General features: G+C 35.9%; 1 protein-coding gene across 11 annotated transcripts in view; it reads right to left on the reverse strand.

The window, feature by feature from the left end:
- The window catches only part of EIF4G3 (eukaryotic translation initiation factor 4 gamma 3), a 389,134-nt gene that overhangs the window by 299,569 nt on the left and 68,495 nt on the right, over positions 1–21,070 (reverse strand). The gene's annotated exons all lie outside the window — the stretch shown is intronic.

Consider the following 21,070-nt stretch of genomic DNA (forward strand, 5'->3'; position numbering starts at 1 on the left):
GTTTAAAATATTTCAACATGTCAGGATATTCTTCAAAAGACAAAAGACTATCATTTTATTCAGCTTCAAAACTGAAAGACGTAAGCTCTTCTACCTGGTAAGGTGATATTTTACCTCTTTAAGAATGACAACCAAGAGACTTGGCACAGAAGATTAACAGCAATTATCTCTGGATGACAGGATTACATAACTGCCTTTTCTACCATAAATATAATTATTTGTATAATTTAAATGTATTTTAAAAGAAAGACTATAAATATAATAAACCCAAAATAAGACAGAATTCTTTCTTCAACCTAACAAATATTTAATAGTTCTCACATCATGTTCCTTTCTAATTTAATGAAACAGTAAGGAAGAAGAAGTGACAGCTGCAAATAATAATTTTATATGAATGACCACAAGTTGCAGAGGTCTAAAAGAATCTTTAGAAGTAAAACTCTTTATATCCAAGTAGCAAAAGTTTACTGAGGTGGGAGAGGGAAAACCAAACCAAACCAAACCAAAAAAACCCAATGCTTTAGTCATTCAAAATTAGTAACACTGTACCAGTCTCTAGTTAGTTCTTCAAACTAGCAGCCTCAGACAACAGTTCCATGCGTTGCCATCATCCCCTACACACAAAGAACTGATTTAAAATGCTGCACTGAGAAATACAAAGCTAAAACATTTCATAAAGGAACTGCTTCATCCAAAGAAACTATATATATGTTTGCAATGTAGAAAACATAAGCCTAACAAGTTTCAGGACAAAAGTCCTTTATATTAGTTTGTCAATTCTTTCAGAATGAAGATTACCCCTAGCCAAAATAAAACTTTCTTTGAATTACGGTTCTGCATTGTGGTCGCACGAATGGTAGAAAATATGAGACTGTTCTTTCTTCTACAAAGCCAACTGCTAGTAGTTTTTCGAGCTAGGGCCAACTGTCACTATGTGGGAGTAAGTTCTCAAATGAGTCATCGGTAGTGGGCCCCAAGAGCTGAGCCATACCATTTAACCTTACTAGGAAAGGTTAAGGCTCCTGATTTCTATTAGTAACTTTACTGGCTAACAATATTACTACTGTTAACTACAAGACTTCTAAAGAGACAATCATATACTTAGCCAATATTCAATGTAACATTCTTTTTCCTTGGTCACATAAAGAATATTGACTTCATTTATTCCCCTCTCTGAAAACTACCAACAGAATATTGTGGATTAATACATTGTTTCTTAAAAGACCATTTGGATAAAAATATTTAAGACAAAAACATAGTTCTATAAAAAGAAAACTGAAAACAGAAGTCAGGAGATCTGAATCTAGAGCATGCGGCAAGCCTAACCAACCATGTTGTCCTCAATGAACCATTTTACAGTATCTCCTATAAACTTAGTCTCAGCAAGATGAAGTAATTTGCCCAAGTTAACAAGGCTAACTGAGCTAAGTGGCCAGGTCAGGTTTCTTCTGTATTCTAAAGACAGCGCTCTTCCTATTACATCAACCCGCCCATGCGCAGAATACTTTATAGCATAGTAAAAAAGCATTATCACAACCTGGTCAAAATATGGTTGCCCCTATCTTCCGGACAGAATTAAATTAGTAGTTCATCTCATAAAAGAGTCAATGGAGTGTCACTCTAGAACTTCTAGAAAGTCCCAAATTCTTGGCCCAGGCTGAATCATCTGCCCAATGGCAAATGAACACACTACTGCAGACTGGGCACGTAATGCATGACACCCAGGGAACTTATTTTATGGAGCAATTTTCTCCTTAATTCGTAGTGGTGATGGTTGCACATCTTCATAAATAAGGTTTTAAAAAACCCCACTGAATTGTACACTTTAAAATTGTGAATTTTATGGTATGTGAATTATATCTCAATTTTTTTTAATGGTATTTTAGTAATTTGCAACTAGGCTGTTTAGCACCCCCTCCTTCCACTAAAAAAGCCTAGATAAATCAGTATGAGATAAGCACTGCTAGGCATTTTCTCCAGAAACAGGTGAATTTCAAAGAAATGGCACGCATGTAAAGCTCTTACACTACATACTTCCTAATTCTGCCTGTCATTAAGCTTATTACCAGCTCTCACCAAGCTCTGTATCTCCAGCATAAATCACTGGATGCTTACCTCCCTTTCAGCTCAACATAACAAGCAAACAGCTTCTCATAATACCACTTAAAATTCTAATTCAAACAATGAGCAGCATAATATGCATGTGCAGTGCTCCAGACGACACTGTTTTTATTTTTTAAATCTCATGACTGAAATACAGTAGCACACCCACTTGACACTCCCGTAGTTCAAATTGCTATGATTTATATTATGTCATTAAGAAATACAAGCATAATCGTTAGCAAGATTGGACAGCTGCTATGTAATAACCGAATTAATAAGACTCTTAAGTATTGGGTTGGCCATAAAGTTTGTTTGCGTTTTTCCATAACATCTTATGGAAAAAACCCAAACGAACTTTATGGCCAACCCAAAATAGAACTATAAATGCAAAAAAAATCTAATTCCCCACCTTCTTTCTAATAAAAAATTAACAGAAGACAAACTTCAGAAACAAATAAAATTTGAGGGTTAAAGAGTAGTAAAACACAGTAGACTCTGATTATTATAGTACTCACTACATACTCTCCACTAAATGTCAATTAGGCAGATATTCATCAGAGAAATCCAAGGATCTATGAGGAGATTACATAATGATCTGAACATTTCCTACTTACACGAAGGAAAGAGGAGACCTATAATTTTTTGAGCACAGATGTTTACTGACATTTCAAGGATGATGAACTCCCACCAGGATGAAACTTCTTAATCTATGGCAATCATATCTGACCCTGGGTTTGACATATAGTCAGCACCTCCTCAAAAGGTAATTTTGACAAATTAGAAAACAAGTAGTGAAAACAAGTAGTGAGGGACTTCCCTGGTGGTCCAGTGGTTAAGAATCCGCCTTCCAATGCAGGGGACATGGGTTCGATCCCTGGTCAGGGAACAAAGATCCCATATGCCGCAGGGCAACTAAGCCGGTGCGCCACAACTAGTGAGCCCGGGCACACTGGAGCCCACACACCACAACTAGAGAAGCCCACGTGCCGCAACTAGAGAAGCCCACATGCTGCAAAGAAGAGCCTGTGTGCCACAACGAAGACCCAGCGCAGCCAAAAATTTAAATTAAAAAAAAATTAACCCTTTCCTACACTCGGAAAAGCTTCGTAAAAGGGCTAGAGATGTACTACCAGAGACTGTACACAAGTAAGAGAAGCAAATTCCAGAATGGAGCCTTCAGCGGATAACAGTAAAGCATCCTCAGCTAATTTCTACTTACCTAAATGGCACCAAAGACAGAGCCCATCCTCAAACTCAAGTATGAAACTATACTGGTAAGATTAATGCATGTTATTATGAAAGATGAAACAGACAGGAATGAATTAGAGTTTGAAGCTGTCAAATGTAGGCACCAAGCATGTAAGATGTCCCAAAAAGCAGAACATCCGGAATGACCCGACCTAGCAACTACAGAAATCTCAGGGGTCACAACTTTAGTAATTCTGTATGGACAAAAGCAAAACAGAAACTGTATTCTCAAGCCTAAACACTATGACATATCTACTTCTACTTTAACCTTGGAATCTATAACAGAATGTGTTTAAAAAATTATTTTTTTTCATTGCTGCTTATCTTTTGCCACTAAAACTGCACAGAAATAAAACTAGCCAATTTTAATATTTGTTTCAATTCAATTTCATTTTGAGCTGTTAATTCAGGTCCAAAATCCTTTATTGGAATTCAGAATTTTTCCACTGTTAGAAAGTTAATAAGGCAGCACTCCTTAATCAAATACATTAGTATCTCTACTGTAAAATATATGAATATTGAAATTTCTGTATTTCTGTCCAGAGTTTTTGCCAATTTCAGAAAACAATTCGTTTCCCCAAGCTCTTTTGATTTTAGAATTGCAAGCCTATACCTTCTTTCCCATTGTGTTTTAGCTCTAAAAGTCTCTGGAAATCACCATTTGAATGTTAACAGCTAGGAACCATTATATTGCTTTCTTCTCTTTTTTTTTTTTTTTTTTTAAACAAATCCAGAAACGTTAGTCTCCAAGTGCTTAGCCAGAAATGCCTTTGTTCTGACTCTGGTTTTCTAACGCAGAACACAACTCACCACATATTACAAATTGATTTCCTGACAGCCGCATTTAAATTTACCCAGAAACATACTCTGCTTAGGTTTTGTGTGTTTTTTTTTTTAAAGACCAATATTGCCAAAGAAAATGGCTGCTGACCATGCTCTTAATATTTCGTAATTCTATTTTTAGTTTTTGAGGAACCTCCATACTGCTTATCATAGTGGCTGCACCAAACAACAGTGTAGGAGGGTTCCAAAAAGTAATGAATTACTGATACAACAACATGAGTGAATCTCAAATGCTAATTAAGTTAAGTGAAAGAAGCTAGACTCAAAATGGCTATGAGTCCATTTATATAACACTCCGGCAAAGGCAAAACTATAGGGGCTAGGGCCTGGGGGAGAGTTTATCTTAAAAGAGACAGCACTATGATCCAGCAATCACACTCTTGGGCATATATACAGACAAAACTATAATTCAAAAAAATACATGCACCCCTATGTTCACAGCAGCACTGTTTCCAACAGCCAAGACATGGAAGCAACCTAAATGTCCACTGACAGATGAATGGATAAAGAAGATGTGGTATATATATATACAATGGAATACTACTCAGCCATAAAAAAGAACGAAATAATGCCATTTGCAGCAACATGCATGTAACTAGAGATTATCACACTAAGTGAAATAAGTCAGAAAGAGAAAGACAAATACCATATGATATCACTTCATGTGGAATCTAAAATATGACACACATGAACTTATCTACGAAATGGAAAATGACTCACAGATATAGAGAACAGACTTGTGGTTGCCAAGGGTGGGGGTGGGGGATGGACTGGGAGTTTGGGATTAGCAGATGCAAACTATTACATATAGAATTCAACTATTATATATAGAATTATATATAGAATATCTACTATATAGGACAGGGAACCATATTCAAAATCCTATAATAAACCATAATGGAAAAGAATATGAAAAAGAATATGTATGTATAACTGAATCACTTTGTTGTACAGCAGAAACTAACACAACATTGTAAATCAACTATACTTCAATAAAATTTTTAAAAAAGAGAGATGGCACTGAAGGACTATAATTAGGTGATGGAACTTTTCCATATCTTCAGTATGGTGGGGCTGCAAAACTCTGCATTTATCAGAATTCATAAAACTATATATCTAAAATAAGTGAGTTCTGAGTTTCTCCAAAGGTTAAGCAATAAAGTCACTAAATGACTCAGCAATACTCACTCCTAGGTATATATCCAAGAGAAATAAAAACATGTGCACACAAAACTAATAAATGAATGTTCATATCGGCATTATTTGCAATAGCCAAAAAGTAGAAACAATGTTTTCACCAACTGATGAATGGATAAACAAAGTGAAGTATATCCACACAATGAATTTTATTTGGCAATAAAAAGAAATGGAAGTCCTGATACATGCTACAACATGGATGAACCTTGAAAACACAATGCTAAGTGAAAAAAGCCAGTCACAAAAGACCACATTTTGCATAATTCCACTTATATGAAATGTCCAGAACAGGCAAATCCACAGACAAAAAGTATAAAAGAAAAAGACTAGTGGATGCTTAGGCCTGAGGGGATGGGTGGAAATGGAGGAAGGAGGGATGACTGCTAAAGGATATGGGTTTCTTTTTGAAGTAATCTAAAATTAGGTTCTAAACCTATGGTGATAGTTACGTTAGTCTGTAAATATACTAAAAACCAATAAACTATACATTTTAAATGGGTGAATTTTATGTTATGTGAATTATATCTCAATAAAGCTGTTATCAAAAAAGTGAATAACACCGTAGGTAATTTTTAAACAAATTTTTTAAATAATAATATTAAAACTTCATGGTGGGGCAAGCACTTTCTCTACTACTCTATCCCCAGACACTAGAATATTGCTAAAAAGAGTCATAAACTCAAAATGCTTCATCATCATGATCTAGTCCAATAGACTTATTTTTTAAGATAAGTGATTTTTTATTTTTTTTTATTTTTTTTGGCCACGCCACACAGCTTATGGGATCTTAGTTCCCCGACCAGGGATTGAACCCAGACCCTGACAGTGAAAGCACCGAGTCCTAACCACTGGACCGCCAGGGAATTCCCCTAGTCCACTAGACTTAAAAGAAGTATGGCTCCTCCTAAGAATCTACATAGCAAACAAAGAGAAGTTTTACGCAACAGTAATAGTAAAACAGGTGCCCCACAGGAAAATGGGTAGCTGGATTTATGCAGTGAACTGAATTTCTTTCAATGGCAGAAAGAAATACAGGATCTTATACTCTCCTGAAACTCTGCCTAATGAGCTTGCAACATGGAAACTTGCCCAGCCAGCCTCTTGACACTACTCCCGACAAACTTTTCTCTTCAGCAATATCTGGAAAAGATCCTTCTCTATCCACAGCCCACAAACCCAAGCCAAAGCACACTTACACTAAACCAGTGGATCAATACTGCTTGTCAATATACCAAAGGGGAGGTTAATTATAGTATCTAGAAATGAGTCAAAGTATTTCTGTACACTAGAAAAACGGTAACAAAGAAAACCACATTTAACAGAAGAAATAACTTCACAAAATAAAGAATTGTGGTTAATTCATCAACAATGAAAACCACACCAAATTATACTTGGAAGGCCCACATTGCTCTAGTCAACCTAACAACAAATGCAGGGATTCCATATACCTAGTACACTCTACTCCACAGGAAAACTCTTCAAATATCTGAGTACTGTTAATATTAATAAATCTTTTAGTCTTTATTAAGTCTTTATTATTTAGTCTTTATCTTTTAGGTGAAATACTCACTTCCTTTTGACCACTCGTGGAGAGGCAGATGTGGTATAATCCTATCAGAGCAAAGTGGAAGGGAGACAATTTTCTTATTATCAATGCAAACAAAGATTGTGTGAGCTTTCTTTACCTCTGCTTATTAATACATTCATGTTGTCTGTAATAAACTATTGTCCATGTGTGTTTTCTTTCCATCTAAAATTGTCACAAAGTCATGTCTGACTCATTCTGGGCATAACTGTAAGTAATCAATCATTTGAAAGTAAACAGAATACATTTGCACCTATTTAATTTCATCATGCAGATTCTGATTCATTTCATTTTGAAATCTAATCTTACACTCAATTTTTTCATCTAAATTTCCCAGTAGTTTTTACAAGGATAAGAATTTCATCTTAATTTAAATCACTGGGGTAAAAAATACTAAACAAGTCAGAATTAAAGAAAGAGCACTGTGATACTCCAGAAACCCCTTCTTCTTGGCCAGAGGAAATGGAGGAAAGAGTCTTTGTGGGCCAAAGAGTATTAGGGGAATTCCAAAGAAGAAAAGTAGAGGAGGAGGATCCCTATTTCTTTGTATGAATCTACATAAGTCCAGGCTCACCCTCAAAGTTGTACATAAATGGGACAGATCCAAAGCAGCATATTAAAAGCTCTGAAAATAAACGAAGATTAGAACCACCCCCCACAGAGAGACAAAACCTGAGCCCTGAGCCTAATCAAGTTGACTGTCTCCTTAAAAAAATTTTTTTTAATCACAATTCTCCAAGGATTATAACAGGACCCAGAATCTATAAAACATAAAATTTTGGGACTTCCCTGGTGGTCCAGTGGTTAAACCTTCACCTTCCAATGCAGGGGGTGAGGGTTCAATCCCTGGTCAGGGAGCTAAGATCCCACATGCCTTGGGGCCAAAAAAAACCCAAAAAACATAAAACAGAAGCAATATCATAACAAATTCAATAAAGACTTTAAAAATAGTCCACATCAAAAAAAAAAAAAACTTAAAAAAAAAAACAAAACATAAAATTTTACATGTCCAGGATACAATCTGAAATTACTCAGCATACAAATATAGTAAAATGTAACCAATTCTCAAGAACTAGCAGTCAAATCTAACAAGGTTGATTGCTTAAAAAATATTCTCCAAAGGATTCAGAATTTATAAAGCTTAACATTTACAGTGTCTAGGACACAATCCAAAATTACCTGACATACAAAGAACCAAGAAAATGTAACCAATTCTCAGGAGAAAAGACAATGAACACATGCCAACCTTGAAAAGACTCAGATATTAGAATTATCAGGCATAGAACATAAAGCAACTATTATAACTATGCTCCAAGAGGTAAAGGTAAACACATTTGAAGTGAATGGAAAGACAGAAATCCTCAACAGACTGATACAAACTATAAAAAAGAACCAAGTGGAAATTTTGGAACTGAATGATACAACATCTTTAAAAAATTCACTGGGTGGTATCAGTAACAAAATGGAGATGACAGAGGAAAGAGTCAGTGAATCAGAAAACAGATCAATGAAAATAAAGAAAGAAAAACAATTACTAAAAATAACAAGGAGATAAGGAGGCAAAGGTGGAAAACTACATAATATGGAAGTTTGCAATGGTAAATTATAAGTTGTTAATGTAACCCGTGGGTCAGCAAACTTTTTCTCAAGAGGCTAGATAGTAAATACTTGTGCATTCATGGTATTTGTATGTGCCTACGAGCCATATGGTCTCTGTCACAATTGCTCGCCTACACTGCTGTAATGCAAAAGGAGCTACAGATAACACGTAAAATGAATGCATATGGCATGTTCCAATAAAACTCATTTACAAAAATAGGCAGCTGGCTAGTGGGCCATAGGTTGCCTACCCTTAATTTAACCTAATAAAAGAGCTTTCCCCAATACTTTGTACAACACTACCCACTTAAGATTATAAATGCTCAGTTATACAATATCTGGTAACACAAACCTTATGTTTCCAAACAGTAATTAAATTCATCCATGATGTAGATGGAAGAAGAGTTATAGTACTATGTCAATAGACTGATACTAGTGAGATTCTTGAAATTATCATTAATAAAACAATGGTATTATCTGAAAAAAATCAGTGTACATATGGCTTAAATTCAGACTAGTTTTTAATAACTAAAACAAATTCTGATATGCCAATAATCACATATAAATGTTAATTCAGTAACAATGACAGTGAATCCTTAAGTAATTTTACTCCACAATCTCAAGTAGTAGTAGTAGTAGTAGTAATAGTAGTAGTAGTAGTAGTAGTAGTAGTAGTAGTAGTAGTAATAAAAATAAAAAAAGAAATAAATGTCAGGAGAAAAAATAATTTTAACATATCCACCCATATTAAAAGAAACAGGAAGACATATTTCGTTTCAATTCTCTTTCCTATTAAACCACCTTCAATAATACTAAAAATTAATATTAAAGTCAACTATCTTGTACTGTGCTTTTCATTCTGACAAATTTACTGTTCTAAAGAAAAAAATATTTGTGTGTATTTCTTAAAAATCTATATTTATAAAAACACACTGATCTCCCAATAGTAATACTGACTCACTAATGCTCCCTAATGTTTTTTATTTTGTTTTGTTTTGCTTTTTGGCCGCGCCTCACAGCCTGCAGGATCTTAGTTCCCCGACCAGGGATCGAACCCCTGCCCCTTGCAGAGGAATTGAGGAATCTTAACCACTGGACTCCCAGGGAAGTCCCTCCCTATTGTTCTGAGACAAACATTGTTGTGGTTTATTTGATTTAATGTACTATAACAACATTCTGAAATACAGCAGTCCAGTACCCCAGTCCCTATGGCTAGCTACACTCCGCTCCTACGTTGCCTTCTATTCACCATCCCTGTCCCCTTCTAAACTCTGACTACTATCAGTTACCCAGTCCCCTACACCAAATATTCACTATTTAAATAGCAAGGAGGCAGCCAAAAAGGAATGTTAAATCCTCCCTGCTCCCTAACTATTGCTCAACTTTTGAAAATCCTGTTTTAAGAGGACTGTAGAAAGTTATAAAGAATTCTCAAGAGAATAGAGAATGTGATTCATTTCACCTAGAGCAGGATGAGTGAACGGTGACTATAAGGATTGGCTAACAGTAGTGAAAGGGTGAAAAAGAAGAGGAAAGAAGAATGAAGAAATAAGATCCATCTCTCCTTTCTTTAAGTGACCAAAATCCTACTTGCCTGCCTAAAAGCATACTCACCACAGAATTTCCTAATGCTTTGTACTCTAGAGGCTCTGGATTGGAGTCAGACTATCTTGGGTTCCATTCCTAGCTTTAGCCTTTAGTACACTGTGTAGTCATAGTTAATCTCTAAACAGCAGCTTCCTCAATTGTAAAATGGTAACATAAAACATTCATAAATTGCTCTGATGATTAACTAAGTCACTAGACTAAATACTTTCTGCACAATGCCTGACGGGTATTTGCCATTCAATCCCTGTTAATTCCCTCTTCTAGCCCCCAAATTAGAATATGCTACAACCATGGTCTGGAAAGTGGCATTAAAAGGACAAATGCAAGAAGTCGGCTTTTAAGCAGCTAGTCACCTCATTCATTCATTTTCAACAAATATTTTATGAGTAGCTACAAAGTAGTGAATAAAATAAGCGAAGTCACCAAACTCACGGTGCTTACATTCTATTGGGGGCAGACAGACAAAAAGTCAGTAAACAAACCAGATAATTAAAATGGTGAAAATGGCATGAAAATAAAAAGAATGATATAAGAAGTGAGTAATAGTACTCTGGATAAGATAGAAGAGATAACTTCTAAATTGGGATCTGAAGGGTGCGAATTATCCATTCTACAAAAAGCAAGGGAAAGAGCATTCTAGGAAGGGGGCATCAAATGCAAAGGCCAGAAGTAGAAAAGGGCTGTGTTCAAAGATCATGAAACTAGAGGGGGGTAGGGGAGGCATGGACTGGGAGTTCAGGATTAGCAGATGCAAACTATCATATATAAAGAATGGATAAACAACAAAGTCCTACTGTATAGCACAGGATATATTCAATATCCTATACTAAACCATAATGAAGAAGATTACAAAAAAGAATATACATACACATATTCATGTATAACTGAATCACTGCTGTACAGCAGAAATTAACACAACATTGTAAATCAACTATACTTCAATAAAATAAATTTTTTAAAAAAAAGGATCATGAGACTAGAGTGAAGGGAGTATGTAGGGAGTGGTCATCACAGAGTTCAGAAACTCAAGCAGGAGCTACGTCATCTGAAGCTGTGTAGGCCCTGGTAAACAATATGAAATCTAAGATCAACAGCAACAACAGCAGAACTTAAATGGAGGAGGGGCATAACATTAATAGTATTTTTTAAAGACCATTCTGAATGTTTCTGAAAAAATGAATTGGAGAAGGGTAGGGAAGGAAATAAGGAGACCAGTTAGGAGACTGTAGTAGCTGTCTAGGTCAGAGATGATTGTGGCCTGGAAGAGAGTAGGACAGTAGAAATAAATGGAGAAAAGGCCAAGTTAAAATAGTAAAAGCAACAGGGTTTGCTACTGCCTAAGAGTAGAGGGGTGAAGGAAAAGAATAATCAAAGAAAGGCTTACAGATGTTTTACCTTGAGCAGCTAGGTAGACAGCAATATTATTTAGCAAAACTGGGAAGGAACAGGTTGAAGTAGGGGTGAGAAGGAAATCAAGAGGTCTGAAATGCCAGTTGGAAATCCAAGAGGAGATGTAAATACACAAATTGGATAAATGAATATTTAGGTCTGGCTAAAAATCTGATCTAAAAATACAAGAACTTGAAAGTCATCAACATAAAAATAGTATTTAAACCCAAGAGAAATAAAGAAGCAAAGTACCACAGCCCTGAGGGTGAGACAAAGGAGGCATCAGCAAAGGACCCTGCCCAGGTAGGAGGAAAATCAACAGATGCAGTAGTACTGGGGTACCGAAGGACCACATCATTATTCAGGGAAGTGAAGTGAATATTGCATCCATAACATTCTCTTTTTACTCTAACTGCTGACACACCAGAACAAGAGTAACCAACTTGCCAGCCTTCCAGGAAGCCTTGAGAATCCAGTTTTAGACCACATGGGCTGCTACACGCTAGCCAACACGTTGCTAAAATCTCATCATTAAAAAAATAAAGTATGAATAAATGGAAACTATCTCCTAGAATTGAACTAATACATTCAAGGCATTTAACAGTATCTGGGATACAGTAAACCTCAACAAACATTAGCTATCATGGTGGTTATTTTAAAAACTCTCTAATTTTTAAAATGGCTTAGTGTTTACAGACACAAACCTTGTTGACTAAAAGATAATCTGAGTTCTCAGGCTCCAAGGCAGAGCACTCCACAAGATAGATATACTCTTAAATGGTTTGTCAAATGTGTAAAGTTTTATTAATGAAACAAGTGATACCATTAGTGTAAGCATTATTACAGCTATACATACAAGTTCTAAGAATTTTTTTAAGGAGGGGACTGATCAGTATTTTCCTACTGCAGAAGAAGGGGAACTGGATAAAAACAGAGTTAGGCTCAATTTTATTCAGATATATGCAGCTACAGTAAGTTATCTGCATTTCTCAAACTTAGGTCTTACGTGTCAAGGTTCACTTTGACCCCTGAAGTAGACAGATATGTAGAAAAAAGGTTAACACCTTCCTCAACACCTAGATTACCTTGTGGGAAATGATCTTATCTCCTCAGTTTCCTCATCTATACTCTGTGGGAATGATGGGAAGATTTAACAAAACAAGGCTTGTGATGTGCTTGGCACATAATAGGCAATATCTAATTATTTCAAATAGTTCTTCCATAAAGATTATTATTTTCCTTTCTCTGAGTATTCAGAAGACATGGCATTTAAGATAGCTCTCCCAGATTCCCACCAATCGCTAACAGCACCAAGAACTTCCTACTTCATTCTTTAGAGCTTAGAAAAGCTAGAATGAAAGATGTGGTGAAGAAAAGGACTTTGGGAGCATCTGACAGATACCATGACATATGAAAAAAGAAGCTAAAAATTATGCAATCTGTTCCATACCTGACAAAATTCTGAAAGATACTGATTGAGTTATGCTACTTTGGATAGTGAACTTTTTACACGGACATTTATTCAGCTCTTCAAAGAATTTCTCTCCTCTCTGAAACTTGTTAATTCTGACTTAACTGTTCTCCCCAAGGTGAGCAGCTTATGAGATAAACTTAACGGTTCTCAGCTCAAGGTAGTTTATATGGAATAGTGTCAGAAAGAGGAAACTGCTTTTCTTATTTACGTCTGAACAACCCGTGTCATTTAGCCCAAATAAATTCACCCAACTGTCACATGCCAGAAGTCACATTACTGAAAATACTTGTTCCCACCATGCCAGCTGTCAAAGAGACTTATGGGGGAAATCAATACCCTTTTACTACCAAAACTTACCTTCAAAGTCTACCGCCCACTTGAAATTTTTTGAGCAATTTTCTAATTTTCTCCTTAAAAACATGATCTCACAAACATCAACGGCAATACAAAACACCAACCACCACCACTCAAAAAATAAATAATTCTCCTTTTTCTGTAGTCATCATTTTTAATAATGTCAAAGTACACTGGAAACATTTTTCATCACTCCATCTACTTGCAAATACATAGCCAACAAGAGCTGCAAAGCATTCTGCAACTCTGTCTCACCCTACTCAGAGCCACCCAAGAGAGCAGGTCCCCTAGCGATACCTAATGAACAAATAAAGACGACAATTCAACTTTCAATCACAAAGCCAAAAAATGGATTATAAATAATACCAACAAGAAGAATACAAACTTTTACATCATTATAACTTACTTTCAATATTCAATAAAAATGTCCTGACAAAGGGACTTCCCTGGTGGTCCAGTGGTTAAGATGCAGCACTTCCACTGCAGAGGGCATGGGTTCAATCCCTGGTCTGGGAACTAAAATCCCTCATGCTACACAGCACAGCCAAAAAAAAAAAAAAAAATGTCCTGACAGAGAAAAAAATCTTACAAACTTTCACAACTCTAAACATAATTTCTTAGGATATCAGACCCATATGAAGTCACTGTTATTTTATGTGGTGACTGTGAGGTATGGCAATAACTACAGGCAATGTTTTCCGTCTCATTCTAGACACGCCTGATTCCACTTAAGAAAGATGGAATGTTTCTTTCTTAAGAAACATTTAAGAAAGATGTTTTCTTTCTTGAAACAGCAGCATTTCTTTTCAACCTAAAATTCTGAAAGGAAAGCATGTTATAATGAAAACTATCAAACAGAAAGTTTTTCAGAAGGTTTCACATGCTTATGTAGAATGGACATAGCCAAGATGACTTTCTTCCATAAATTCCGGCCCAAAGTAATTACTATGTATCCAGTGTCACATGTTTAAATTTAACAGTCTTCCAAAAAATTGTTTTAAAAACAATCACATTCTTCAAAGACAGCAGGCTTATAAAGTTATTTTTTTTTTTTTTTGGGCTGAGTTGGGTCTTCGTTGCTGCACGTGGGCTTTCTCTAGTTGTGGCGAGCGGGGGCTACTCTTCACTGTGGTACACGGGCTTCTCATTGCGGTGGCTTCTCTTGTTGCAGAGCATGGGCTCTAGGCGCGCGGGCTTCAGTAGTTGTGGCATGCGTGCTCTAGAGCACAGGCTCAGTAGTTGTGGCGCACAGGCTGAGTTGCTCCACAGCATGTGGAATCTTCCCGGACCAGGGCTTGAACCCGTGTCCCCTGCATTGGCAGGTGGATTCTTAACCACTGCACCACCAGGGAAGTCCCTGATTTTTTTATTTTTATAGTGATTTGATATTTTATTTTAAAATAAATTTGACTGGTAAAATCAGAAAGATACAAATATTCGGAAAACTGAAAAAGAACAAAAAGAACAATGGAGAGAATGATTTGAAATACAATACGAAACATATCAATAACCTTCTGCTCTTATCTTTCTAATGGCAATGTTCCCAAATCAAATGAGTTCCTTTGTTATGACATGCATTTGATTAAGTATTAAATAAACCTAAATCCAAGAAGAGTATCCAAATACTGTGTGCTAGAATTTAACAGATTAACTTTTCTTTATCCACAAGTAGCAAACCTTAGCATAAGAGATCAAAGGATACTTAATAAAAAGTAACTTCTAGTTGGTTCTAGTAAATTTTGGTTTTCAAACACGGATAGGTATACAGAAATTCTAACCTTGCATAATGCTTCAAATCAAACAATGCCACTTTATGAATATTTAATTCTCAGAAGCTGCTACTATTCTGTCCCACTGCTCCATATCTCTCTCAGTATCCCCACCATTTACATCAAGGTTCCAGACCAATACAATTCCAAGCCAAGCTCAAGTAGAGTCAGCCTCCTGCTAAGCTTGATGACTGAATCAATTAAGGATTCTACATATTTTCTAGCTCTGCTAATTAAATGTAAACAGAAATCTTATGAAAACAGCAATCTAGATGCTCAGAATTTACTGTCTGTAACTATTTAACTAACAATGTTACATATGGTTTCTCCGTCTATTAAAGAAAACAATAAAGTTGCATATAATTCTAAATACATGATAGGCCTCAAAAAATGTTAATTATATAAAGGTAAAAGTTGAAATTTGGCTTGTCCTAGCTTACATAACTCAGAAACCATAAAATCAGAGGTAAAATCTATAACCTGGCTCACCATTAAAATTTATTCCTGTTATATTTTTTAAGGACTAGGAACAATTTCTTCTATTGCTTAATTGCTAGAAATATTTAATAAATTCGATGGCTTCACAAATTTTAAATGTTTGTAAAGCATTATTACATGATCGCATACACACAAAACATCTCTGAAAGAACACATAAGAAACTGACAACAGTGGCTGCCTCTGAGAAAGACAACTAGGGCACTGAGGGTGGGAAGGAGATTTTATTTTCACTGTATATCGCCTTTTGTCCTGTTCGAATTTTTTATCATTTGCAAATATTGTTTTTTAACACACAATTTAAAAACAGGTAAGTTAAAAGATGCTTACCACAGGCTTGATGAACGTAAAAGTTAACAGAAACATTATAGTTTTCACTTTTATAAATAGGTATAAAGTGTCTACTCTGAGAACTGTAAATATGCTTTGCCCCAAATATAACATTCCATCATAATAGTTATTACTCAACTTAACCGGAAGGAGGAAGAAGTGGACTCAAGATAGTAATACTGGGGCTTCCCTGGTGGCGCAGCGGTTAAGAATCCCCCTACCAATTCAGGGGACACAGGTTTGATCCCTGATCCGGGAATATCCCACATGCTGTGGAGCAACTAAGCCCGTGTGCCACACCTACTGAGCCTGCACTCTAGAGCCCACAAGCCACAACTACTGAGCCCGCATGCTACAACTACTGATGCCCACGTGCCTAGAGCCAGTACTCCACAACAAGAGAAGCCACCACAATGAGAAGCCCACGCACCACAACCAAGAGTAGCCCCCGCTCGCCGCAACTACAGAAAGCCTGCGTGTAGCAACAGAGACCCAACGCAACCAGAAAATAAATAAAATAAATAAATTTTTAAAAAAGATAGTAGGACTATGCAAAAGTGACAAATCACTTTTTAATTCAAATTTAAGTAACTCCTATCTATATAACATAAAAAGAAACATTCCTTTTAGAACTGATGCCATGGAAATCAGTAGTTGCGAAGTTTCTTATCATATATAAATAAAATACGATAGGTGTGAGTATGTATTTATATAGAGTCTCGTCACACCTGCATTTAACTTACACAAAAGTAACCACGCCACACGGAAGGTAGAGGGGAAGAGAGATGCAGGGAAATGTGAACAGTGCTGACTCTTGCCATTCCACTCAAGGAGCAGATGCTCCAGAGTCAGCGTGAGACTTGAGATCTAAACCAACTAGTTTCCTTGGTTCTCAAAGTCCTAAGTGTTACTCTAATGTTGAGTAGGTATTGTTATATAATCTGGACTCTATTTAACAGTGAATTATCCTGTGCTTAAAAAGGGAAGAAATACAACCTGGAAGAAAATTTTACTGTGCTGAACTTATTGAGACACAGTATGGTGATATCTCACGTGATTCCTTTAAAACAGATTTTTAAAAGTCATTTGACTATGCAGCCACCACCATCCCACCACCACTGGTAAACCACTGTGTACAAAACATCCCAATCACTCTCTCCTATTACTCAATTTCCAACTGTTACAGCAACATATCAATTATATTCTTATTAGTAATCTCTGCAGAGATGCACATAATTATTCTATCCCAAAGTCAATCTGTTACATATCAATAAATTCTACTGCATTAAGCATTTTTTATTCAAGAAAAAAATTCTACTGGCTAAAATGGGTCGGGGAATTCCCTGGTGGTCCAGTGTTTAGGACTCTGCGCTTTCACTGCCGTGGCCCCAGGTTCAATCCCTGGTTGGGGAACTAAGATCTCGCAAGCCGTGTGGCATGGCCCAAGAAAAAAAAAGTAAAATGGGTCGATCTATACTACCTCTACTTCAATGCAGCAGCAGCAGTCCAATTATTAACTAATGCGCAGGCTAACTGCTGGTATACAATTTTAGCCTATAAATTCATTCAATTTCCTCTCTATACTACTTTTGTAATTTTTCTAGACGCCATCCTCAACCTCCCCTTTCCCAAAGCCATGGCTACCACTTCAATTCAGATCTTCACTTTCTAGTTGCAGTAGCTGCCTAGGTTTCCTGAGGAGAGTCTCTTCCTCTTCAATTCATACAGTATGGTATCAGATCAATCTTCCTGGACCATACTGTGGTCATCAATGAACAGTAAATGGCTCCCCAATTGTTTTTTTACCTCCAAGTCCAAATCCTGTAATTTGATTACCACCACTACCTAGGAGCTCTCCTATATAATTTTTATTTCCCATTCCCTAAAATAAAACCTCTCCTGAATAACAAATGTTAGGCTCTTTCCTGACTGTTTGATCTTGCAACTTCCAATGCCTGAATGCCTTCCCTTCTTTCCTCCACTAATCTAAACCCTTTCAACTCCCAACTACTACCTGGATTAAATTCCAGGCTTCCCTACTTTGTAATAAGAGATCGTATGTTGCTTCCTTTCACTTAGCCTCAGTTATCCTATTTATTATTTGTAAAAGGAGACAGGAAATAATACGTTCAAGAACTATTGTAAGGATTAAATAAATAATCCTTATAAAGAATTTAGTACATAGTAGGTGTTTAATAAATGGTATCTTATATGAGAGAACACTTCAGACACTTTCTCATTATTCCTTATGTTAACATCCTTTCTCCAACTAGACAAAAGACATCTTTATAAGAATCCCTGATGGAATAATTCACACAAGCAAATTAGTCCCAAAGCTAATTAGAATCCAATGCTGTTTGCTTCTCTTTTTGTCTTGATAAAGGCTTTTAGGGTAGGGATTACCCTGCCAAAATAAGTCTTGGTCCAAATGACCAAAAGGATCACTTTCTCACATGAAGACAGGAAAAAAGGATGTGGCACTCAAGCCAGCCCAAGCATCTCCCAAAAGAGTACAGATATTACTTCAAACATCAAATCAATGTACCTAAATACTAAATCAAAGTTCCTAAATCCTAAATACCTTGCCTCTCTTCCAGCCAGCCCAGCTGCAGTCACCACAGATCACCGTCAAGAGAGGCACCAACAACACAGAGGACCCAGGTTAAAGAGAGAAAGACTCCGTAGGTATGCAGAGAAAAGGATATAGGGGAAGGTGGGAAGGAAGGAAGGGTGGGAGGGAGGGCAAGAGAGAGAGAGAAAGAAAGGGAGGGAGGCAGGGAGAGAGAGACAGAAAAAAGAAAAGAAAAGGAAAGAAAAGAAAAAACAGAAAAGAAAGAACTGGAGAAAGAAATAAGTGCTGATTCCCCCATTTTTCCCTACCCACTCATGTTGCTTGGGAGCAAGCAGATTAAGAATGGAAAGTGAACAAGCACTTGGAAAAATAAGACCTGACTTTGAATCTTGATTTCTCTACTTAACTTAGGAAAGTCACTTCACCTCTCCAAACCTCAAGTTTTCTCATAAATGGTAACAGCTGTTTCACAGAATTATTATGAAGATGAAGTAGGATGTACCTAAAATGTGGCAGACACTCAACTGATACTGTTTCTGTCCCCTATGTCTTTGACTTCCATGCTATACTTAGAAAAGTAAATAAGAGGAAGAAAAACTTAATGAAAGAGGAAAGAGATGAAAGAATATTTAAGATATAAGTAAATACCATCTTAGATATAACTGTTAATACTGACTGACATTAAATCTAACAGAGAGACTTCCCTGGTGGTCCAGCGGCTAAGACTCCGTGCTCCCAATGCAGGGGGCATGGGATTGATCCCTGGGCAGGGAACTAGATCCCACATGCCGCAACTAAAGACCCAGCTCAGCCAAATAAATAAATAAATATTTAAAAAAAAAAAAAAACTAACAGAAAAGCAGGCCATTTTGACAAACATTTTATGTGATTAAGAATGTGAACTCTGATGTCAAGATGCCAGATTCAAATCCTGGCTCCACCACTTACTAGTTGTGCGCTCTTGGGCAAGGTACTTAAGCTTTTTGAGACTCAATTTTCTTATGTGCAAACGGAATAACAGTACTTATACTTCATAGGATTCTGGTGAAAATTAAATAATACATAGGTGTTTGATATAATTGCTAACAAATAATTTAACTATAGCAACTAAATTATTAGTAAATGATAACAAAAAGTTTATTTCTCCTTTAAAATAATTATCTCATTAAAATAACAAGAACAAAGAAATGATAGCTTTAATTGTTGAGATGATAAAATTTGGGTTTCTAAACTTTATGGTCTCAGAACTCTTTTACACTTAAAAATTATTGAGGAACCTAAAGAGCTTTTGCTTAAATGGATTATATCTAAGTATGTTTACCATATCGGAAATTAAAACTAAGAAAAATTTTGAATATCTACTAAGTTATTTTCAGATAGCGATAATAAACCAGTTATATGTAAACATAAGTAAAAATTTTATTTTAAAAATTAGCCATAAAATTTTTTCTTTTAATTTAGGGAGAAGAGTGGCACTGTTTTACATTTTTGCAAATCTCTTTAATGTCTAGTTTAATAGAAGATCAGCTAAAATCTTAATATGTGCTCTGCATTCAATCTGTTGCAACATGTTATTTTGAAGTCTGTGAAGAAAAGCTGGTCTCACACAGATGTGTGGTTGGAAAAGGGAGAAGTATGTTAATAGCCTTTCTTGATAATTGTGCATATTCTTTTTTGTTATTACACCAAAACTTGACAAGTGGTAGTTTTTAAAGATTATGTGAAATCTGGAATCTAAAATCCATGTTAATTAACTTTTCATACACAGTTACATTAAAATTAGTTGTTCCAGATTGCTTTTTAAATGGATCTTTCACCTATGCATGATTTTGTAATATCATGCACTGATCATCTGGAAATATTGGCACATTAACTTATGTAGAGTTTCCAGATATTGACACATTTCATTGCCCAGTATTAAAAATCAAATCTGTTCAATAAATAAATAAAAATGAAATCTGTTAATATCATCATTGATCTCATCAGAAAAGTCTATTAAATACTGGGAAGCTGTCAAACTCACGGTGGCAGATACAAGTCCAATATTCTAACTTTCACTTGAAACCTCTAATTTTATCATTGGTAACAGCTTTCCTCAAAAAGGCAGGCACAGTGGTTTATTTTTGAAAACATGTCTGCTAAATATGCAAGTCTGAATAACCATAGTTCATCATTCTTTCAAATAAAAATGGTTACATGAAAAAAACCAGTTAGTTCTGCCTGCAACTCACTCACACAAGTGGTTTTCATTAAAGCCGTTATTGGACAACTATGCAACAGAAGTACTCTATGCATACCTCCCATTCCATCACACAGAATATTTAAAAATGTACACTTAAAGGTAAAGATTTAATAAAATTAATAAGTTTTACTGTTTCATCAACGATATTAAGTGAAACTGGAGCTTTTTTTTTTTTTGGAGAATGCATGTTGGTGAAAAAAACAATCATTACTAGTTCAGCTGGTACTTCTACATTGATTCATGCTATTGCGTCAGCAGTTT

This window comes from Eschrichtius robustus, chromosome 3 (assembly GCF_028021215.1).
Source record: "Eschrichtius robustus isolate mEscRob2 chromosome 3, mEscRob2.pri, whole genome shotgun sequence".
In the NCBI taxonomy this organism is placed as follows: domain Eukaryota; kingdom Metazoa; phylum Chordata; class Mammalia; order Artiodactyla; family Eschrichtiidae; genus Eschrichtius; species Eschrichtius robustus.